This window comes from Ascidiella aspersa, chromosome 8 (genome assembly GCF_963924565.1).
Source record: "Ascidiella aspersa chromosome 8, kaAscAspe10.2, whole genome shotgun sequence".
Lineage (NCBI taxonomy): Eukaryota > Metazoa > Chordata > Ascidiacea > Phlebobranchia > Ascidiidae > Ascidiella > Ascidiella aspersa.
The window spans coordinates 16,117,312-16,140,572 of NC_139454.1; the positions used below are offsets into that span (position 1 = coordinate 16,117,312).

General features: G+C 39.0%; 1 protein-coding gene across 2 annotated transcripts in view; it reads right to left on the bottom strand.

The window, feature by feature from the left end:
- LOC146136325 (coronin-7-like) overlaps nt 1-23,261 on the bottom strand; it is a 60,860-nt gene that overhangs the window by 19,596 nt on the left and 18,003 nt on the right. The gene's annotated exons all lie outside the window — the stretch shown is intronic.

Consider the following 23,261-nt stretch of genomic DNA (forward strand, 5'->3'; position numbering starts at 1 on the left):
GATATTACTTTGTTATCGAGGCATGAAAAACGCACCCCATTTTTATGCAGTTTGATTTCGGCTTCGCATTATCAGCTCTATGAATACCAGGTTATCTTAAAATGCAGTATGATGGATCTTCTGCTGGCAACAGAATCCGTCGTTTGACACAGATAATTCATATAAAAATACCGCAACAGAGTATATATTCTTGTTGGGGCCCATTAGAGCAGGGATGGCGAACCACTGTCCCGCGGATTTTCAATGACCCACTTGTCTCTCAAGAAATACCGAAATGTTATCATTCTTTTTCATGAAAGAACAAATGTAAAAAAGCAGTTCTTCGTTAGATAATACTATACTGTTTAAATCAGGTCTGGCAAATCTGTGGATTGTGCAAACGTGTTTTGGGGTGACGAGTAGGCCTACATTAACTGCAGATTAACAAATCAGTGCAGAAAAGCAGACAACTTAAAGTATTTTGTTTATCGCTGTCAAACGTATAAAAGGCTGGCGATCCTCTAAAAAAACTAAGAGTTCGCAGACTAAAAGTTCTAAAAACCCTGGTTAAACCAATAAACCATGCTGAAAAGCTTTCTGCTGAACTCCTGTAATACCATAAAAAGTGCTGCAGCATTTGTTAACTATTTAGCTTCTTAATATTTGTGGGAATCTGAATTGGAATTACCAACCCAGACAATAACACTTAAAACGACGCAGCAGAGTTTTGCATAAAATTAGCAAATAATTAAATATATGACCCACTTGAGCATTTTGTAAGGATTAAAGTCGTGTTTGTGACCCACGCGATGAAAAGGTTCGCCATCCCTGCATTAGAGCATGGCTCTGCAACAAGACGAACGTCTTCCTTCATTTTATAATAACATAATTCTACCAACTATATATCTGCCAAGAATGGTCATATGCGCTCATTGTTCATAACAATGTTGGTATTAAAAAGAATCTGTGTGTTTTTAACGACAAACGAAGGGACTTTTCTTTGAGCTCAGTTTGCATTAGCAGAAACGCAGGTGAAGAAAGACATCATGGTACGCAATGAACGGTACAACGCGTTGGGCAGAATTAGAGTTTATCGAAATCATGAAAAAAGGTACCATCATTATCCTATAAAATATTTATAAATTTATGATTTATCACTTGTCAACCATATCCATACACAACAAACACAACGAACTTATACCATTAATACAAGTTCTGTACTTGACACGCACGAGCCATTTAAAGCGGAAAGTGAGGTGTTTTGACGAAATCTAAACCACACGACGTTGTTGACCTCTATAAGATTGTGCATGGCTTACTTACACTGTGCACGAGGTTGCAACAGGTCACATTAAGCGCAGCCGCATTTTTTATGTTGGTTTCACCAGTTGGAATTATATTTTTATAGTCAACTGTAAATTTTGGTTTAAAGAATATCCAAATGATGGTTTAAGCAAAACAAATATACGAACTAAATTCCTTAAGATTTCCAGTGAGAATATTTTTTGCTTATGATTTGTGATACGCAATTGGACCGGTGTTTGGAAAATTGAGTGTTAAACATTAATCTGTATTGAGTGTTAAACATTAATCTGTACCATAAGTGTTAAAGACTTGAGGGTAGGCTAATATATGCAAATCAACAAGTGGCGGTATTTGGCGACTAAAACGCTTTCTCAACAAGAACTAACAACAAAATGATGAAAAATGGCGTGGTATGAGACAGTAATCCCAATTGTTGTGTAGGCCAACAAGAAAAAACAAAACACAGTTGCCAAGGAAAGAAAATGACAGCAATACATCAAACTGGCAAAAGCAATGATGCAAAAACTGCACCGCAGCCTTCCAACAAAGCAATATTGTTGAAATAACTTATACTGTTTTTGCTAAGCCGGGTATTCGCCTGGTGATTCACGTAGCTATGCTTTAATCTATTTGCTGCGTCAGACGGTGTGCGATTTGTAATGCAGCGAAGTGGAAAAGGCGTCGATAGTTTTTAGGCACGTTAGCTTTAAAACACATCATGGATACATACTTGCCCTTCATGAATACAGCTAGACGAACGCTCGTAAGGTACGTTATAAGTTTCGGGTGATTGCATAATTTGTTTAGGGAGGGATAAAACAGGATTACAAAAAGTTCGTCTGTGGCGGGCTTTTAACATGAGATACTTATAAGAGCGAATATGGAAAATGGAGACAAACTGTAGTGGTATCATACGGTATCAATACAATATTGTAAACTATTTTATAGGAAAACTTTCATTACCCACACTCCCACCAATATCTAATATTCAAAATCTGGCATCTTAATGTTTTTCCAGGGAAACTGACATCAGTCTGTACTTTGTAATAATTTTTGTAAAGGTATTTATTTTTTTCATTGAAGATAAATTAAAAAAGTAAAACATCTTAAATTAGTTGCTCATGTGCTATACCAAAATGAGAGATTATCGGAACATTTTCATTAAAAAAAAAATTAATAAACCAACTAGCAACTATAAATTTGGAAATCCCAATTGCAGCTGGATTTTCGCCGTATCCGAACTTCCTTAGATGGCAAATCCTACACGAGCGTTAAAAGCGTTCGAGCGAAACGAAAATCGCGCTACAGGAAATGAACGTATTTCGAAGTGAGTTATTGTTCGGCGTCGTTTCTTAGATTTATTTATAGTTTGATAGAAAAACATGTAGGTTGAAGGGTTTACCTTCATATTGCGTTTGACAAATTTAAACTATCAATTGCAAGCCTTGAACGGAAGTTTTCACTGCAAAAATATTTGTTAACAAAATTCCTGTAGAAAATGAAAGCAAAAATTTTATTTGTACTTTTGTGAATGACGTATAGTCCGGTACACCGAACAAGTATTTTTTTTATATGTACCGAAGATTTTTCCAAGAAATGGATCGTAGACACGTCGCGAAGAAATCTTATAATTTCGCTATATTATAGCTTTCGAGCATATGAGTAGTTTCTTCAGGACTTGCAGCATTTTCTTGCTAGAAACATGAACTAGAATTTTCCACAGTTTATAAATCAAGCATGAAGCTAACGCGCGCCGAGAATCAAAACTAAGATTATGGAGTCACAACAACCGAGATCATGGATTCACAAACACGCCAGCTAAGACCTATACGGGCTCACAGGTGATAAGAAAAAACAGTCAAGCCAGCTTACTGATGGGGTTATCTACTTGCTAGGTGACATGGCATCGACAGACATGGCGTGCCGGTACCACAAAGAAAATTTTGGAGCGTGTTTTGGACAACTAATTCCAAGACATTCGAAAGATTTTAACTCATCCGACGGTCGCCTCATCTTGAAAAGTTACCGATGATTACATTAACCTCAAAAAGCTAATGGGTCATCGTCAGATGTATACGCATAGAGTAGAGGTGTTGCTAAACAAATGGATGTATACTTATATATTACAGTAAAACGGGCGAGGAATATAACTAATACAAACAAATGACATGGAAAAGTTAAGATAAAGTTAAATATTATGATGTTTTCCGGTGCATTGCTAAACAAGTTTAGTCGACAAACCTAAATTGTTTTTCATAGAGGGCTTACAAGTTACATATACAATTAAAACATTCCATTGTTATTTTAGGTATTTGTGGAATTTGAACATTTAAAAAACAGTAAAGTATAAATATGACTTAAACATCTAAAACAAAAAGTCTAGTTTTAAAGCACGTTTATAACACGGTTTGATTTTCCTTCTTCCAATAACAACATTGGAATTGATTGACGAAGTCATTTTTCGCGGCAACCAGACGGCCTGCGATTGATTGAGGGTTACCAACGGGGCCCACGAACCCATATTATCGGGGGCAAGGTGGGTGGGCGTCTCCGGGATTATCCGGGGCACGTGGGGCGCGTGTTCTCGGGCAAATAGTTGACAATTTTAAACAAGTGAAGGTTTCCAAAAAAAGTCATGGGTGCCGGGCTATATTGGCCGCGTTCGCTCGGGCGAGAAGCACTTAAGTCCGCCGACGAAGGATAAAACCGAAAAAATACAAATGGGAAAATGCCAGGGGTCTGTATAGTTTGAAGTATATGAATGAATGAATGCTAGGCACAATTTTAGGGCCAAGCTGCACACTTTCGGTACATATAGAGAACGCCATACGGCTTCACAAGAAACGCATGTATTTTCGAGATAAATGGCAAATTGTCTTTATAAAAAGGTTCGCCGAAATAAAACTTCCTTTGTTTAATCCCTTGTAAATTGTGTAGAAACGACAATTAAGAAACGAAGGATGTCGAGTCCACGATGCAGTGGTCAACAACTTAGTACACCAACATGAAAGCATACACCAAAAACTGTAGGCTTATATCGTCCTCCCGTTGCGATTGGTGCGTCAGTACAATGAAAACATAAGGGTTTGTGGGGGTTACTGCAAAGGTTTCAACAATATATACCGCAGTAGTGCTGCAATATCAGACTGTTAAAGAAACGAGCATAATATCAAGAAAAGGAGTTTAGGCTGAGACAACTGCAAATAACAATACGAAAAAGATAATAAAACTAGTATACGTAGAGTTAAAACAGCCTTTGATAAAAACACAGTAATTTGTAAAACAAACATAAATCCAGTGAGTTATATTGCAATACGAAACAAAAATCACAAATATACTGGTATATATATTTTAGGATCTGTTCATGTGATTTGCTTTAAAGTTTGGCATCAGGAGTGTATGCATATCTTTGCATCAACATGTTTGTTCGGTTTCTAGCGTTTGAGCAAAGGGTCGCATAAAGTGAAGCCTTGTTAAACAAGGAACACGAAGGCAGTTTACACGACATGTATGTATCGCGCAAAAGCACACGAGGAACACAAACACTCGACATGTCGGTAGGAAATAGCAAGGGAGGAGTCCTGGTGCAGTTGTTTGCGCTACTTGTTGAAACGCTTCTTCTTATCATGATCGAGCCGTGCTCTGCCCAGATAGCGAAGCTTTAGTGTCTTGTTGCACTTTGTACCGAAATGAATGCTGTTTGTTTGCGTAATTTTTTACACTTACCTAGACGTCATCACAGTCGGCGCTGCGCCAAATTTTGACGCACCATAGTCCTATTTCCGATGAAGTCAGGCTTGTTAGGGTTTAGAAAGAAAGAAAAATCAGATGCGACAATCAGCGAGTTCCAATATAACACGGGATAAATTATTGTCAAACAATCTACGCGATAATGTCAAATTTATCATGAAACTCACAAACTCAAATTTACCGTCCGGCATGTAACAAATTGAGGTGATTTATCAAACTTCAGACATGCAAAAGATCGATATTTTGTCACAGAGACACTATAGACGTCTTTAAGATTAAAGTAACTTCAAGAGAGATTTTTAACAACCAATCAACACAAAAATACACGACAGTTCTTTTTTATAAACAAGACTACTTCCTTTAAAACAATGTTTCTCAACGCCGTGTCCGCGCACTTATTTGACTCCGTTTAGGGTACTAGGAGTCCACGAGCACATTATTTGTACAAATTTTTGTTTAATTACTATTTAACGAACTACAAAAGTACATGTTATGTACATTCAACTTTCACAGATCCAAGAGGTGCCATTCTCCCAAAATTTCAAGAGTTTTCCGAGGTTTTGTTAAAAAATTTAGCAATATTGAGCGTTATGACGCCTTAAAAATATAACCAAGCCCCGTTATTTTAGCCAGTCGAATATTTGGTTTTCGGGCGATTTTTGTAAAGGACGGTTTTTAGGTCAGTTCGTTTGAAAGACGCTAGCAAACTTAACTTAACATCAAAAGTGGAAAAACGAAACCGGGTATTGGAATTACTTCGGTTTAGTTAAAGGTAAGGCCAGAGAGCTTGTTGTGCAAAGGGGCTTTGGTCATCGGTCTGAACAAGGAAACGTTAGTATTCACCTAAAAGTTAAGGAAATAACGATTTTAAGGGTTAGTTAGAAAATTGAGTTATAATAAAAAATAACCATCTTTGATCTGAATTCGTCAATATGTGATTCCTTACATTGCAACTTTTATTTGGCCTAGTTGCTAGTTCCAATACAGTTGAGTACAAATGTCGAAGTTTCACAACAACAACTATTAAAATCAGTAACATACAATGCTGAACTAACTAAAACACAACAATAAATGCAATAGGGTTTAAATCGTTTAAGTGTGGCATGTTGGTTGAAATTGACTGACATTACAGCCCGCAGCTTATTTAAAAAGGTACAAGGGTGACAGTTAAGATAAAATAATGACGTTTCCATTTTAAATCCTAAGGCACGCGTTTGCTGTAATGGAGCGTCGGAGCATTATCTGGGCGCTCAGGTTTTACAAAGCAAAAAAATACGAAGCACAGGCACGACTTATGGCAACGATCGTCTCGGCTTTGACAAACAGCCTAAACGCTGAGTGACCCCACAAAAACTCTCCCAAACTGGCAAAGAAAACAGAGGGCCCAGCCTTGGCTTAGGCGAATAGCAAAAACAACAGGCGATTGATGTACAGTCACAAAAGACCTTGTTTGCCGGACGCTCAACCGGGATACAACACGACCGCCTTTGGATTGTCTTAGCGGAACAGAATCCTGTCAGTTGCGATTCGTGAGGCAAGGCGTAATCCAAATCCTGTTGTAACGACTTAATCCTGATTTATAAACGTGGTGAACGAACGAAGGCTTTTTTAAGTATGTCAGATGTACATTGACAAAGAGGCAGAATTTTAAGTAAAAAAATCCAAGCCGTTAGTGGAAGAGTCTGAACCTTCACAAACATAAACACCATACCTACCCCAAATCTTGTTATTTTGACCTTCCATTTGACCCTTTAAAAAAAACTTGCACCTAACGAGCGTTTATTCATAAACGCAGCTTTTTGCATAACACAGGGTGGAACGTCAAAACAAAAGCTTCAAATAAACAGCAACCAATATACAGAGTAAAAACACAGTTGTATGTATCAGGTTGTGTGTTTATCACTGAAATAAATATTGATTTGTAAACAACTAAAATTTTTGCAAAGAATTTATTATTTGTATAAAAATCTGATAATAACGAATATATCGCCTCTTTTTTTAAATGTAGACTATTTTCTGCGAAAATTCGTGTATTGTTTTCTGCAAAAGAAAGTATCTGTAAGAAGCATATTAGCAGACCTTGAGTCGTTCTAGCACCAGAAAAACAAGTCTATTCTGACGCTGCCATCCAATTTGAATTGAATCGAAGTTTTCAATGAACAAAGCTTGTCGGCTTCGCAATGTTCGATGTGCGAAAGGCAGTAAATCTCGCAATACATTCAATGTAACAAGTGCCAGCCTTGAGTACGATCTGGGAGTTTACAATCCATCACTCTACTGCCGCCCAGGCGCACCTCAAAAACAAGCTTACTTCGCCATGCGCGATATTTAACGTTATAGGAAAAATGCTGGTGCCATCAGAAAGCTAGACAGTTTCTATAAGGCCACCTTCCCAACTTTAACGGGAACCAAGGGGCGTTGAGTGCATTATTAAACAAAACAAACTTCCTCTAGCCCACGCCCACCCGCGCAAACCTTATCATGGAATGTGGTTGATGCTTGGAAAAACACAAACTTGCCAAACGATGTCACAGATACAAGCCAGTAAAAATGCACATACTCGCAAAAATGCGATGTTTTAGTCCGGTAAGCGATCTCGCTATTGGCTGTTTGAACCACGGGACAAAAGAAAGAGTTTTACTATGCATGCCACTGGTAAAAAATAACTTAATCAACGATAACCAAGTACGTGACCAAGCGAAAATATAATGTAGACTCCAACCAATTTAAAGCGCACTATTCAGAATGCAAAATCAGATAAACATTTTCAAACAAAATCCCACAAAAATCAATAAATTAGTGCAATTATCGATTCGCTCCTAATGGGCAAAGTGCGGAACCAAAATTTGGCGGGAAACTTGCTGCAGCCGCGTGGGACTCGGCATTACAATGCTAGAACCGTGGGCTTATTGCATTAGATGTGGGAGAGGCGCAAAAAGCGAAGGGCGCATCATATTATACGGGCCAGGGAAAGGCCGTGGGAATGCCAGCGCCCAAAGGGAAAAGGCCTAAAGGTGGCCGACAACCGGCTTTTCAGCCTGTGATATTAGAAGGCGCAACTTGTCAGTTTGAGTGCTGCCAGAACTCGCACCAGTTTGCTGATCATAATTTACGTGGGCGAGCGCGTCAACAATGTTATGTTCCGTTAGTCGTTTGTCACATTTAAAGGAAGACAGCGGACGCGCTTGTACCTCGATACTGAAATTTTACCGTAAAAACCTACTTTTTTTAAAGGAATCTCTAAATAGTCTGATTAAAACAAATATGTGGCACACTTGATCGCCCTTATAATATGTGTGAAACAATACCATTAGGTTTTTCGTGTCGAAAAAGATTAATAATATAAAAATCATTTTAACAATTATGAAAGACTTGGCTGTTTTTGATGCAGTTCCTAAAATATGCAAAAAATATCCAACAGCATGACGGACAGCAATTCCCCCAACATGCGCTGGAAATTCGACCAATATTCAAATGTCAACTGAAACCACCACAAAATAATCCATCTGGAACGCAAACGAGTTCCTCGAATATTATTTTAACATGTTGTTTTAAATCGACAGAACCTACCCTATTTTGCGTTTTTGTAACGATTTACTTTTGTTAATCACGCTACTGTCCTTTGCACTAGATATTGACTATAGACGTCGCAGCTAGGTGCTTTAATCTAAGCAACTGCGTTTGTCAACTCTCGAGTTATACGTCGATGGATAAATGAGATATTCCAGGATAAACGCAGGGAAGGGTAGCATCGCTTAGTATGATAATCAAACACATAAAACTAATGTTGCACATAAAACTGCATTTTGAAACACATAAAACTAATAATGTCCGCACTAAAATTAACGAACTTCCTGGCTTAAAACCATCAATAAATTCTATATATTTCGATCCCAAGCATGCACAACAATGTATTTGCTAGACGTTTAGAATTTTTGCTGGTATTTGGCGAATGTAGGGGAAACTCCCCGCCGAAGTGTGTCGATGGTGTTTCATTACAAAGTTGTAAAAAGGCGCAGTTGAAGCGCAGACACCTTAGATCGGGAGTCGCGGACTTGGTGTGATCAAACTTTTCACAAACGTTGCCTAAATTTACATAGATAGTAAGTTGGTAGCCTTAGTAAAATTACTATTTTAAAGTAAAATACCGCTTTTCGCGCAATTTTTTAGTTTTAAACCTGTTTAGCGTAATGTCTTAACACAATTCTCTCGAGTGGTCACGACCCACTTGTCAAAAACGTGATTCCATTGTGACGAGCAGCGATTTTATTGTTCCCAGTCGCGAGATGTTAGTTCCGGGTTCAATTCGCCGCTTGCCAGAGATCGCGCGGCTCGATTGCGTCACAATAAACGGGGTTAAACGTTACGCGCGAGCGAAACAAAGCGAGAACGCGATCTGGGTTGAGGAGCTATTTGAACGGGTCACAAGCCAATTTTTCGATTATGATGACACACAAGTACGATTGCAAACAAAAACAGACATCGCGTTTTAAATATGAGAGATGCGATTGGTCAGTTAGGCTCATTGGATGTTAATCAGCTAGCACCTTCAGTTGTAAAGGTTCTAAATAATCCTAAATAGGGTTTACCACGGGAATCAACAACAACAAGCAACAAACAGTAACAAGTATAGGTACAATCATTTGTGGTGACCGGTGACGATATGAGATCGACGCTAGTTGTTTTATTGTTGGATTTGAAGACGTTTGAATTTTTCTATGCGACTGAAGACAAAATTTATGCAAAACGCATTTAGAAGTAATTTATTGACATTGACTTTTTGAAGCATTTTAATCCAGAGTAAGTATGGAAAACACTAGTCTAAGTTGCGTTCGGCTCAGGTACATTTCCTTTTACCAATATGACCGCTTTATTAGGGCAAGGTACTTCGTCAGGAACCCGAACTTAAAGCACTTTCGCGCCCCAAGACAAACACGGCTACCTCCGTCCCAGCAGGAAACGTATCCAGACATGCTGTTATGGCCATCCACCGTGCAAGAGTGGCTTAAAACCTTATTTGAAATCCAACAAACGCCGTCTGTCAATCAAAAACATCGAGGCGTAACCGCCATGCCTGACTGACAACGGTCAAGTACAAAAATATCCACAAAGTAAAAGACTATAATATGGAAGTGCGAAGATGGCGCCGTCTGATAAGAAATCCGCCCATTGTTTGTCATAAAACGAATAGGTTATGCATATAGTCCAGTGCCTTAAACGTTTGGAAAAATCGCTGGTGTCTCATATTTTCTGGAGATAACTGAAGCACCTAGTTGCCTGATTCCAAACATGTTATATGGTCGTGCTGCTTCCATCAATGACATTTTACGTTGAAGAATACCGATTTCAAAGCAGTGCAGGTAAAACCATCTCCTTGAAAATGTGTTTAGTCGGCAACAGATTGCCGGAAAGAGCCACAAGTGTCCGCAACCGACACATGCGTAATTCGTCACGCTTCAAAGCGTCACAGAGCTTTGAGAAAGTCACGTGACAGTTGTGGACCAATCGTCGTCAAGCATCTAAAGTAGGGTAAGTAGGTGGGGGATAGAAGACGGAAGCGGAAATCGATTATGTGATTCCGTCGTTTTGGATTTCCAGTTTCTGACGAAGGAATTTGGCGAATAGTGGAACCACAGGGGCAGAGATCGTGATTTTTGGTAATTGCAGTTTTTACTTGAGTTAGTTTTTGTGGATACACAGCAAACGAATATTGTTGTGTAACAGAAGTTAAATAAATGATTGCCAAAACTAAATGCAGTTGTATTTATTAAAAAAATGTACTTTACCGTGATTATTGATGACTGTTTCGATCTATCAAAACTAGGAAATCGAGTAATATTTAGGTGTATAATAAAAAAACAAAAACACAGAACATGTGAGTTTGAAAATCATGATATTAAAATTAAGGAAATTAGGATAATTTTTGTTAATGAGTGGCGAAGTTACTTCAAACAAAGTTCCTTGTTTAAAAAAACAACCTACGAACAAATCCATTTCCTTTTTTAAATGTATACCCAATTTGAAATGCAATGCCCCAAAACAGAAATAAAAGCGTTTCAACGTCGACAAAGCAAAAATGATTTTAGCATGGTGTTTGGTTAAACGAACTGTAATAATATGGCCTTTTCAGCTAACCATTAGAGGGGTTCTGGTTTAATGGCGAAAATACAGAGCCGAAATAACGTAAGGCTGAATTGGTAATGGATAAGGCAAAAGGAGTAAAAAAAAATAAAATAAATGAGCAAAATTTATAAAAGTCAAATTCTAAGAGAAAAGCTACAGTTTTGTTTGTTTGTTTATCTTAGGTGTTCCCAGTGTGAGTCATTTTAAAGGTCGGTTTAGGGAAATTAAATATAAGCAAGATAGAGCAGAAGAATAGCGATATCCACATAAACCAAATCACGTTTGCGGGGCTATTTGAACCGGCGCAGCTCCGCGTAAAACGGCTGTAAGGAAAGCCCATCCAGAGAAAGGTGCATAAACAAACACACGCGGGGGCAAAAGCCGGCAAAGTCGGCTTTGGTCACGCCCGACCACGCACGTAGATCGGCGAGAGCGCCCCGGTTTGAGTAAATCTGACAGGCTATAACAACTCCGGTGCTCGGGCAAAAGAAAGTTGGCGCTCCAAGGCGGGAGAAAAAAGAGGAAGTAGAGAGAGAGGGAGAGAAGTTGCTCCTGCGGTTATCTCGCATGAGCGCCCCGGCGAGAACTACAATGCGATGCCTGGCCTATCGCTCTTGCGACTGTCTAATGTTAGACCTCTGCAGACGTAGGACAACGAACATGTGCATTTCAGGTTATTTTTGGTTGTTTTTTGTGGGCCAACAAGATGGTTCATATAAAGAAACCGCCTATAGGCTAACTCAAATGTTTGTGTTCGAAGTTCCGACTTTGTGTGTGAATAGTGTGGGTCAAGGCAGGGTCGCTAAAGAAATAATAGACGGCAATTTCTAAGGCAATCTAGTACAGCAAGCTTTTTAACTTTTCTATCAGTTAGTTACTAACAACCCTGTGTCGTAAGGATGTCATAGCATTTGTAATAGGCCACATGTGTTAAAGAAATGGGATATCGTCAGTGGACAGACTTTCAAGTAATAGTTTGCATGTAGGAAATGCAAGTCGTACGAGTGTACATTTAGTTCATGATTGTATATATATAACGTATGAAATAGCTTATATAAGCAGATGTGATTTCCTTGTTTAAGAGGACAATATTTCCAGTTATGTTTCTCTAAAATATACCGTAGGGATCTAAAAGAAAAAGTATACCGTAGAAAGCGATAACAGAATACCTTGTACATAGCTCACACTTTAAATGCTAAAAATTTTTCACCCTGAAGAAAAAACACTACCAAAATGTATTATGTTGACTCGCGCGAATTCTTTCATCACGTCGATTCGTCAATCATAAACTTCTCTGCATGTTTTCTTGGGGTTAAATTCGCTCTATGCTATGTCTCACGAATCAGTCATCGTTATTTTGCAACTTTGCAAAACGTTTGCACTCCATGCTTTTAAAACGCAATCTGTTTACAAAATGTAGGAAGACTTGCAGAAATTAAAAAGAGGACAACGCTTGAAATACAATAATACGATTTAATACTTTGATCAACTTTTGATACGAATTTGGGACTGTAGTATGTTCATCTGCGGCTCAGTGCAATAAAAAAATACGATAAAATACATATTAAAGCAAGTAATTATATAAAGTTATAACAAATGACTAAACGTGTAATTTAAAGGCTATCGCTCAAATGTTGTAAGCCATGCAAAGAAACGAAATGCGTTGTGCGTTATAGCATTAGAGGAATCTTTAGAGACAACAGCGTGGAACACTATAGACGTCGAGGCTTAGTAAGTTAGACAACAGCATCAGCAGACAGCACTGGGCAAGCCGATCGATTTTTGATCCCCTTATCGCTGCCTAAATCATTTTACAAACATCTATTCGCTGTTGTTCTTTCGACGCGCGCAAACTTCCCGACTTCGCTTCAGGCAGCCTGGTAAAGCTCCACATTTCTATGTTTGATTTTACGGTAGGTGGGTGAGGCCGACTGCCTTTGGAAAGGGTGTTGACAGTCGTATAAGGAGCGGGCTGTGCTTTATGTCTTACCAAAAACTCTCTATTCCAGCCTCTCTACTAAGGTTTTCAGTTTTAGGCGCAAGCTATGTAAGATGATATTCCGCTCTCCTATTGAGACGTCATGGCAAGCATACTATATTGCAGGGGGCAAACAGTCAGCAAAGATGTCGTACTTTGTTAACTAAAAAGAGAGCATTCTTATGCATTCACATAAATAAATATCAACGCGTTTTCTTCTCGAGCGCACACTAACCCTATTGTGTAGGCTGCATTAACGGTAATTGCTAATAACACTTGAGGGGATTCGTTAAAGATATATGTCAGGTGGGGCAAAATGACCTAAGTTAATAGCATTTGAAATGTTTCTTCATAATAACATGGGGCAACATTGAAAAATTAAACCAAAGGAATAACTGCAGGCGGTAACAAAAATTTGATTAATTTGAAAAGGCGTATTTCTTTATGAGACAAAGCTCGTTTTCCGTACCCAAACACCTGAACTTTCAAAACGGCGACAATGGGTCGTTATCAGTGGCATAATCTCAACCAGATGGAAATCGCCTTCTATGGGGAGGTTCTGTATTGGATGAGCGCAAAGCAACCACGCCAGTACAAATATACTTGGTAGGATCGCTAGGCACACAATATACGCTTCATCGTCTACAGCAGGTGTGCGCTGGCTTAAACTTTAAAGCGATAAAGCTTGATTGATGTTGCAATAAAAATCGAACTGTCGACCGGGTATCTTGTGACGATTTACTGTACCTAAGCGTAAATCAAGCTTTCTTAAAAAAACAAATTTTTAAAATTGGATTTTAGCTGTGGTAAATTAACACACCGCAAGCATTTTTTTTACATTTGGTTATTCCAAGTTATTTCAAAAACTAGCTGAATTAGTTCAAAAGCCTCTATTTTTATGAAACTTATCTTTTGAATATCTGCTTTGATCAAGTTTCATTATTAAAACATTATAGCTGTTTATTTAAAAGCGTGGAAATGTTGGCCATTTATAATAACCAGTTCAGTCTAAACACATTTCAATATAAAGTAACATCTTGGTGGAATTTGCCAAAGAGTTTCTATTCACTAAGTACTGTTTTTCAGTTTGCTAAATAATTTTTATAGTTTAGTATTTTAATTCGGCCTAAACGTATTTTTTTAAACAAAATGCTTGTTGAATGTTTCGTTTTCTTGTTTTTCACCATGTCGTACTTCAAGAATGAAAGTCAGTAAGACCGGCATCAAAAAAAACAACCATACGACTGTAATTACAGCGAAATGATCCTCGATTTTTATGATATTTCCGGGTGCATTTTCGACACGTAGTTTCGAAGGCTTTAGCACGTTTTGGTTTATTTTGTGAGGCCTGAAGCCACGCGCGAGCAATCTTTTAGCCGTCAGATTTATATCAGATCTTGTTCGGATAAAACTTGATCCTCCAGCCACAACTCCGCACAGTAATGTGCTCGCTCTTTGTTTAGTATTTTACAAAAGCTAGAATGATGTTGTACCCATCATAAGCCATTCGCTAGCATCGTGAAGTTTTTACCCTATTTCGAGAGGGCCTATACTTTTCGACTCGGTAATAGTTCCATTTTCATGGATGAACAAAAAACAATAATACATAACTGCTTGACTCTTTTGGTCGCTAAGTGTAACAACTTTCACAAGTAAAAACTAAACTGGTTCATTCAAAAATTGACCGTGTTATTAATTACTATAACTAAGTTATTTTCCTGAGAAAAATTATTATTGAAAAAAGATTAACGAACGTTTAGTTAACAAGCGACATCTAGATAAACCAACAAATCCTGATTATTTTATTAGTTTGCTCCACTTGCTGTTCAAAGATAAAACAATTTAATAGTAACAATTTAAGGATAATAGGCATACACATGTGTGAAACGTGATTTTTAATGTGGGCCTTTGGGGCAATGCAAGAAAGGTAAAAAAGTGTACCTTACGAAGGTCAGTGGTTTGACAAAACCAGTGATATTTTTAGTTGTATCAAGGAGAAATTTGCAGTTTGCTGTGCAGCCGCATTCGAAATGAACTAGACAAAACATAAGCATGCGGGAACGCAAAATACGCCGCAAATTTTATGAAACCGCACAAGTGGACGTTAATGAAGGCAGTTAGCGTCGCCGTGGCTGCAAACATCAAGTGGTTAATTGAAGTGCTGGGCGCCTGGAGTTCGCCCGGCAACTTCCAGAATTATCGAGGACTCGTAATTACAGCTTCGTTAACGTGTTTTAAAACGCGTTTTTCTTCAAAAAATACCATAAATTACGCGGAACAGCTAACACACGGGAACTCTAGACCCTGAAAATGTATAATTGCTTTTATGCTGTCTGATAGACGCAATTCATCATTTAAAAATCGTTCGAAAAGGCCGCGCATTTTTATCATGATTTTACAATTTATAATTAATTGGCCATGCATCTTTCTTGTCAAAAAATTGGTTGAGAACGAAACACCTTAAAATATATATTTTCTCTCGAAAGAGTGCATGTTAAAGGCTTGCTAAAAATCGAACGAGAAAAGAACGTAACAAGCTAATACGGTGTCCCGCTGCGTTAAACAAGGTAACTTGTCGGGGCCCTTGTGGTTTGTCCATACGCTTACATCGACGATTTAGCGGCTTTATGAGGGCATTAACGGGACTTTGCAGCGCTCTGTAGTGTTATTGGCCACAAATAGTCCACGTCATGCTTGTTTAACCGCAATTAAATGCAGCTTAAATGGAAGCCAATTCGAGTCGGATTCAAACGTTTCAAACTCAAGCATTATATACTAGTACCATATTGCAACCATAACCTAATGTTAAATGTTATACGATTAAAAGGTAAACTAGCATGACTAAACAACGAGCGCAACGTAACTATGTTTCTTCATACCCTTAAAATATCCCTTTTTGTAAATCCCAACAGACCACGCTCCAGTCGAAGGCTGTGTATGATAATTTTTAGAAGTCTGGTAGGTGGCATTCGGCGCCCGTACACAAAGCCTGTTGATTTAGTGTATAAATGAAGGTACGCGCGTGCGACTGTGCGTGTCTGCCTTGTTTTTCTACGAGAGAAAAGGAAAATCTTTATCCGTCGGTGTTCTGCGAGCAGTGTTATTAATTTTACGGCAAAGCTTCAGTCATCGCCAAGGCTCCTAAAGCCGCTTGATTTGATTTGTAGTCGCAAGGCAGGATACACGCTACAGCGTTTTTGTTTCCAAGGGGGTAATACGCTTCGATAGCAAAGCATAGGGGTCTTCAGGGGAGGGAGCAGTTGCCCCGGGCACGCCTAACCTCGCTTCATTGGAGCCCAAAGCCACTTGACCACGAGCGAAATCAAAACAAAACCAATAAATGTTTTTGTCGGCGTCTTGTCGGGCAACGACGTGTATAGCTTTTTATTTTGCGTGTACATTATTAATTTTAACTTTTAGTAGTAGCCTTCGACTATTCACGCAAATCGTAATAGGAGATTGGTTTCCATGTGCGACGATCTTTTGTTTAACGCCCATTCAAATAGGTCTTTCCTATGCTTTTAATTTCGTTTTATAGACTTTTGTTATGAATATAAACAACTCCCGGCGCGCACCTCATTTCCGGAGATGCTTTGTTGCAAGGCATATTGAAACCGAAAAGCAAAATGAAAAAAAACGAGGAAAAATAAATAAACGTATTAAAACAATTCAGAAAAAGTAAATAACTATTCAACGAGATTCAATTTAACCATCAAAACGTGATCAAGGAAAAAGTTAAGGAAAAAATAAACTCGGCATGTTCTTTACAAATTGAATTCTCGTTAAGGTCGTGGGTTTTGAGATGTGATAGGGTATCTTATCTTGAGAACGGGAATCGTTCCATATTTAATTATGTTTCATTTGAGGTGTTTGCAATGGGCACCGTAGAAGAAATAAAATCATTTATGTTACCAATATCAGAAGCAAGCGTTGTATTTTCTAGATTTTTATTTTAGCTTGCACTTCTCTGAATTTCCCAGTGCCAATAGCGTCAAATTTCCAGATAGTTTCACGACAAATCAAAACAAAATATACTGTGTGCTCTTCCAAAAATGCGGTTCAACGAGCGTAATTACCCAGGTAGGTGAAGACCACGAAAAGGTACAGTTTCGCTTAAACCGCATTAACGATTAGCCATATATATTAAACATACCGCGATTAGTACGCGTTTGTGCGCTATGGTGAGATCTGGTAATGTCACTGCCGCTAGATCTCATAATCCGAATGTTGCCTCTAAACAAGCACCACAATAGCCCGTATCGAGTTGTCACAACCCACCGCAAGTGTTTACTGTTTACGAAGCGTGATCGACGGGCGCTAGACGCATTTGCCGGGATCCGATTAACGGGCTCCCGCGGGCGAATGGTTTTTCCGCGATGGCAGATTCTCAACCGTCGTCGCGAAAAAGCGGTTGGTCAGCGGTCATGTAATGATTGGTTTAAACTTGGAAAAGAAACGTACTGACGTGTTATTGCGGACGATGATCGATCACGTAAGGACGCGGTAGCGCCAAATTAGGCCAGCGTTTACAAAACCATTTTGAAGGCATTGCCGAAAACGAGCTTACAGGTTTAGACTTATTGAACGAAATAGTCTTTAAAATTGCACATTTTACAATAAAACATTTTAACAACCAATATATACATATATATCGCCCATTCCCAAAGTAAGCATGGTATATTCAGTAGGTGACCATTATGCTACATTCATTCGTAACGAATAGAAAGTGGCATAAAATAAAAATAGTCCTATTTTAATCAAAATTTCGATCCTACTAGTATTTTATTGCAATAGTTTAGCGTCTTAACATCGCAGACGATAAGGCGGTGAGCAAAACCTATTTTTAGTAAAAGCATGTGCAAAAGTGGAGACCACCTCTGTATTTCCACCCACTTCACATTTTCGCCATTGTAGTATATTAATCGTGCGGTGCACCAAAGCTGTACAAAGAATATCAGATAGACGTCAAACACACAATAGCTACTGTTTTTCATTCTAGCGGCAAACGCCACACCTTGAACGCGAGTGTCTAACGTTGAAGACACTAAAACGTTGCTCTATTCGGTCTAATTGCACACATGACGAACGCTAGTTAGCTGATATTGATTTATTTCGGTGTTTAGCCGGTTTGAACCACGTACAAGAATAAATTGGGGCGTTTAAAACGACGATGAACGTGTGGTTTCACTTAAAGCAGTACGTTAATGCTGACGACTTGCATGAGCGTAATATCATTTTTTGCATTTTTTCATATTGCACAAGAAAATTGCTACCACGGACAAAAAATAAAAAGTTTTACGAAATTTTGGGGTTTAGCCCTCATTAGCGTCAATCTAATATTTTAGAGGCACTGTTTTATCGCAAGGTTTATAATCCATTTAGGCTAAGCATCGCCCCTGTGTTATTTTAGTTTTGTCAGTAAAAAAGTATGTTTTTTGTTATAGGGTGACTAAAAAATGCGTGGTACGCTGTTAATCCATTTTGTACACAAACGCTTCAGCGTTTCAGTTTAATAAAGGATAAAGTGCTCCGCGAGCTAAAACTTCCTGGAAAATACACAAAAAAGGCCGCAGACACACGACCAAGACGAAAAGAATAACCGAAGCCAGTCAGTTTACCACAAACACGGCGCACATAAGTAGCAACAGCCTTAGGTTTAAACAATTTAAAAGAAGTTCAGAGCTGCGCACAGCCCATCTGGTTCAATGCTAATTCGGCAAGAAATGTGAGCAAACAAGGTTTAAGAGAGACTTGTTCGCCGTAAAGCAGTCGCGTGCCCGCCTTGTGCCAGAACGCGCGCCAGTTGTGTGCGTTGTTACGCCATACAGTCGAGAAACACCTATGTACAAGGCAGTAAGGACGATGAAGGATGAATAGATAGGAATCTTTATGGTAAGAAGAGGAGCAGAAACGAACGCTTGGTCCGCAAGGGCCCACTCTCTTTAAAATGCGAGCGAATCGTTGCACAATCGCCCAAGGGTTTTAGTAAAACAGTCAGAACTTTCTATGCGCCCGTTCATTTGTGTGCCGCGAGGAACGCTCTAACCATGCCGACACAGGACCTTGTCACAAACAATAAATGACACGCTGTCATATATTACCCTGGCGTAGAACTGCAACTGTGTGGGAACGCTTGTGCTGCTCCCACGTAAGCAATCACGCAAACGCCAAAACATGGCCGATTGCGGGCGCACTTGGGAGTCGAAGCCGAATGCATGCAGCACCAAATCATGCCTTGCTGGTTGTTTGCCTTCCTAATTAAATGTGGGTACGCTACATGCCCATGTAGTGTATTAGTCCATGAAAGCAAAACAGCATTTCTGCACATTCGCCTGCCAAAGGTTACTTGTGTGGACATCGCTTTAAATTAGGCTTGATACGATAGACACAGCCTAATTAAAACATGATGTCGACTATTTAGTGTTGTTTCGTGTATTTCTTGTTTTACACAGGAGCCAACGGAACCCTGCTCTTTGCTTTTTACGCAGGTCAGTTAATTGGAAATGTTGGATGTTGGGGATTATACAACTAGTTTTAAGCCATCTTAAAGCCAAACTACCTTAATAATGATCTTTTTAACCAGTGTGGTTGTTTTTCAAACCTTAAATTGTCGACATAACCTTAGCGGATCAGGCGCATGTTAGCTTTTTGACAGTACAATATACTTTATTTTATCGTTTTGCTTATTTTGAAAATCGTCATTTTCCGCTGTTACCGAACATTTCAAAATATATAACTATTATCGCCATTTAACCAAAATTAACTTGCTCGACCTGAAAGAGGGTCCACCCAAAACATGACGTCAATAAGCTAATTGACAGCACGCGTCCTGTCGTTTCGAGTAAAATCACAACTGTGACATCACTTGAACTTAAATCTAGACAAATCAAACGACGAGAAGGCAAAATGAAGTGGATGCCGCAGGGCGGGGCGACAATAGCGTTTACTGTTGTACGTTAATTAGCTAACCAACGACCTGGAAGCAGCCATTTCTTACGCTTGGTTAGCGACATTAGCTGCGCGTTGTTAAGGGAAGGAAATTGCCGTCGTTGTGAGGCTAATTTACGATGACCGCGCCATTTGTTTCGGATATTGATGTAATCCGTTAAATCAGGGAATTGTATTTGGATTCTTATGTCCTGTAACAGATAGTGATGTTGACAAGTATACAGTTGATTAAATACACAAGTTAAATGCGATTTGAAAAGCGTGAAGAAATAATGCAACTAATGCAATTTGGCGGTTACTCTTAAGTTTGTAAATATCGATATTGTGTTTGTAAGATTGCTAGGAATCGCCTTTTAAAGTCATGCGACTGTTTTGGTTTCAAAACGGATTTGGTGGAAAAGTATCTTACTCAAGCGAAAGGCAATAAAGGGGCGACGAAATTTCGACATAGTTTAGGTAGAAATTAGTTCCGAGTGATCAAGTAAATTGAAAGGCGCAACTTTCGCGGAGTTCAAACAGGATTTCTCTCTGATCAGTTGAAATGCGTGGAAGTAAATGTTTACGTCTACGCCCGGTCGTGGTTTCGGAAAGTCTAAACATGTCGATTTTGTCGCGAAGGGAGAAGAAATGTCGCTTGTATTAGAGAAAGGGTTTAAGAAAAAAACATGACAAGATGTATATGCTTTATCTGTCTTTAAAGCGAACTTCTGTTGAGCAAGATTTACAGCATAACGCTTGTGAAAGTAAAGTAAAAATTTGGCTATGAGAAGTGGATCGTTGATTGCGCCAAACAGTTTGTCTGTGTGCGTTGGTAAGGTCGTAAAGTGGCTGCTGAGAAAATGTAGTTAAAGTACAGTTTGTGTTTTCAAGTTTCTACCAGACTGTTGTCTCTGCTGCTACAGTACTTGCATGGATACCAATAAGAATTTTTAATTTAACTTAACAGATTTAAAATGGGCTGAGCCGCACTGATATCCCGCTATAATTAATATAAATAGAAACAAGGGCTATGACTAGACTAAAACAACCTGCCTTATGTTTAAAAAGTCACTCACATCACAGATAGAAAAATAACCACGCAGTCAAATACAAATCTGAATATCATGTCCCTCAGACATTTTAAAGAGGATGTTTTCATCAAACGAAATTGTTAACACAAATAAAACGTAGATGAGCGGGTGACTAAAATGTGTACTTGGGCAAGGCAAAGCAAAGATTAAGGCTGACATTACATTTAAAACTGCATCTAACTTTTAGTTGGGAAACAATAATTACAAAACTATATTTATTTTTAATTGGTATAAATTTGACGAAAAGCCGGTTTGCATCGTGCTAAAAAATAGGTTGAATATTCCTCCGCGCAGGAAGTAAAGGGGTATTTGGTTCAGAATGCGCTTTGAAGAGTCCTTCACGGGCGAAAATGGGCAACCGTTTTTGTCCCTTACGCGTTTCGCATCCAAAAGTCATTGTGACGTCACAAGCGCGGGTGTGTTTTCGCACTTTTGCAAAGGCTCTCTCGCCCTAATCAGGCGCTGCCACATCCACTTGAATTGCGCGAAGCGCGGACCCCAGAACAGAGCCCTCTTAACCCCCTTCCCCTTCAATCTGGTTTGGGAGCACTTGTTGTGCCAATTGTGTAACTCTTAGATGCTTTGCGCGTTGGCAGAGGATCTATGTGGTGCCAGTTTGTTTTACGTCCCAAGCGATTAACAACGATGATCGAACGTTTGGGATTATCCAAGAGAAAAAAAAGTATGCGTACCTAGGTAACAATACGGTCTCAGAGTAAGTTAGTGATCTTTTTTATCATGTAGGTCAGGTAAAAGTAAATTAAGGTAACTATTCTTTCACAACCAACATGAGCTAGTATTTCCAGTTCGTAATTATGAACCGTGTCGCACCATTAAGTGCAAATTTTATCACAGCCATTGTTTAAATACTAAAAAATATAAACTTGGAAATTTAGCTTAAAACAGCAGCAACATAAACTTTGCCAGTTTGAGCGAAAGACATGTTTATGAAAGTTAAATAATACAGGTTACTCGCTTTAGGAAACTTTTGTCTGCTCGAAATACAGCAAATATATCTATTAGATTTATTTTTTCTTTATTTTGTTATGAGTGACGAATACACAAAATTTGTGACAAATGAGAGCTTTTTTGATTAGATTCATTATCCGCATTGAAGCCGTGGAATCACGTGGTATTTTTCGAACCAGGTGGACCTCATCGAAATGTATAGCTTTAATGCTTATTACTGAAACTGAAGTACAATCGCTTTTGGGGTGATTTCTTTATTCAGAACGCTTTATTATTTTTTAATTATTCATTACAAGGCTAGATAGACATTAAGTTACTTCTGTTCAACATGAAATTTATGCGTCCTGTGGCAGGTCCGTAATACATTTTTGTAGTTTTTCTCTTTTTTTTTTGCCTCTTACATGTCGGCTTGGATAGCACCTGAAAAACTAACAATCATTTCTGGAAAGTTTCCTGTGAATTAGGCGGTTTGTCCGCATTAAACTTTCATTAAATTTTTATGCGGTTGTGGGCCCCTCGTGGCCACGATTAAAATGACAGGCACCAGTTTCCAACAACAAAGGTTTGAATTTATGCAGACTTCCAGATCGTAAGACCATAAGGTATTTAGGAAAGAGATAATCAAGTGCAGTGTTTCACGTTTTGATGTCTAGAAAATCGTTTGAGTATAGACAGAGGGCAGGCAAGTCTGGCACGCTGCACAGCTCTTGAACAATAGCGGGCCACTTGCCATAGGGAGCGGCCAGACTGCTCAAATAAACAGCCTCAGTCGCCCACTCCTTTTGCTTGTAATTGAAAAGCGTCGCGGACTAAAAACAGGATATTAAAGCGTTTTTTACTTCAGCCAGTGCACGCGCCACGCGATCGTACAAGGCTAATACGCCGTATATGTGTTCGCCGACTGCATTTTAACGCGAAAAGACCGCTACTTCAAAGGACCTTTCACTGCTTCCTTTATGAAGCGGGTGAGCCAAATCGTCCCCAATAACGCGTGTTTGAGCAAATCGCGAAAAAGGAGAGTGACTCACAAGCGTCGGGCAAAACCGTCTCGGCTCATAATCCGGGCTGCGGCTCACTCGTGCAGCTATAGGGGAACGGCGCGGCCTGAACTAAAACCTTTATCCACGCGCAGGCAGTTT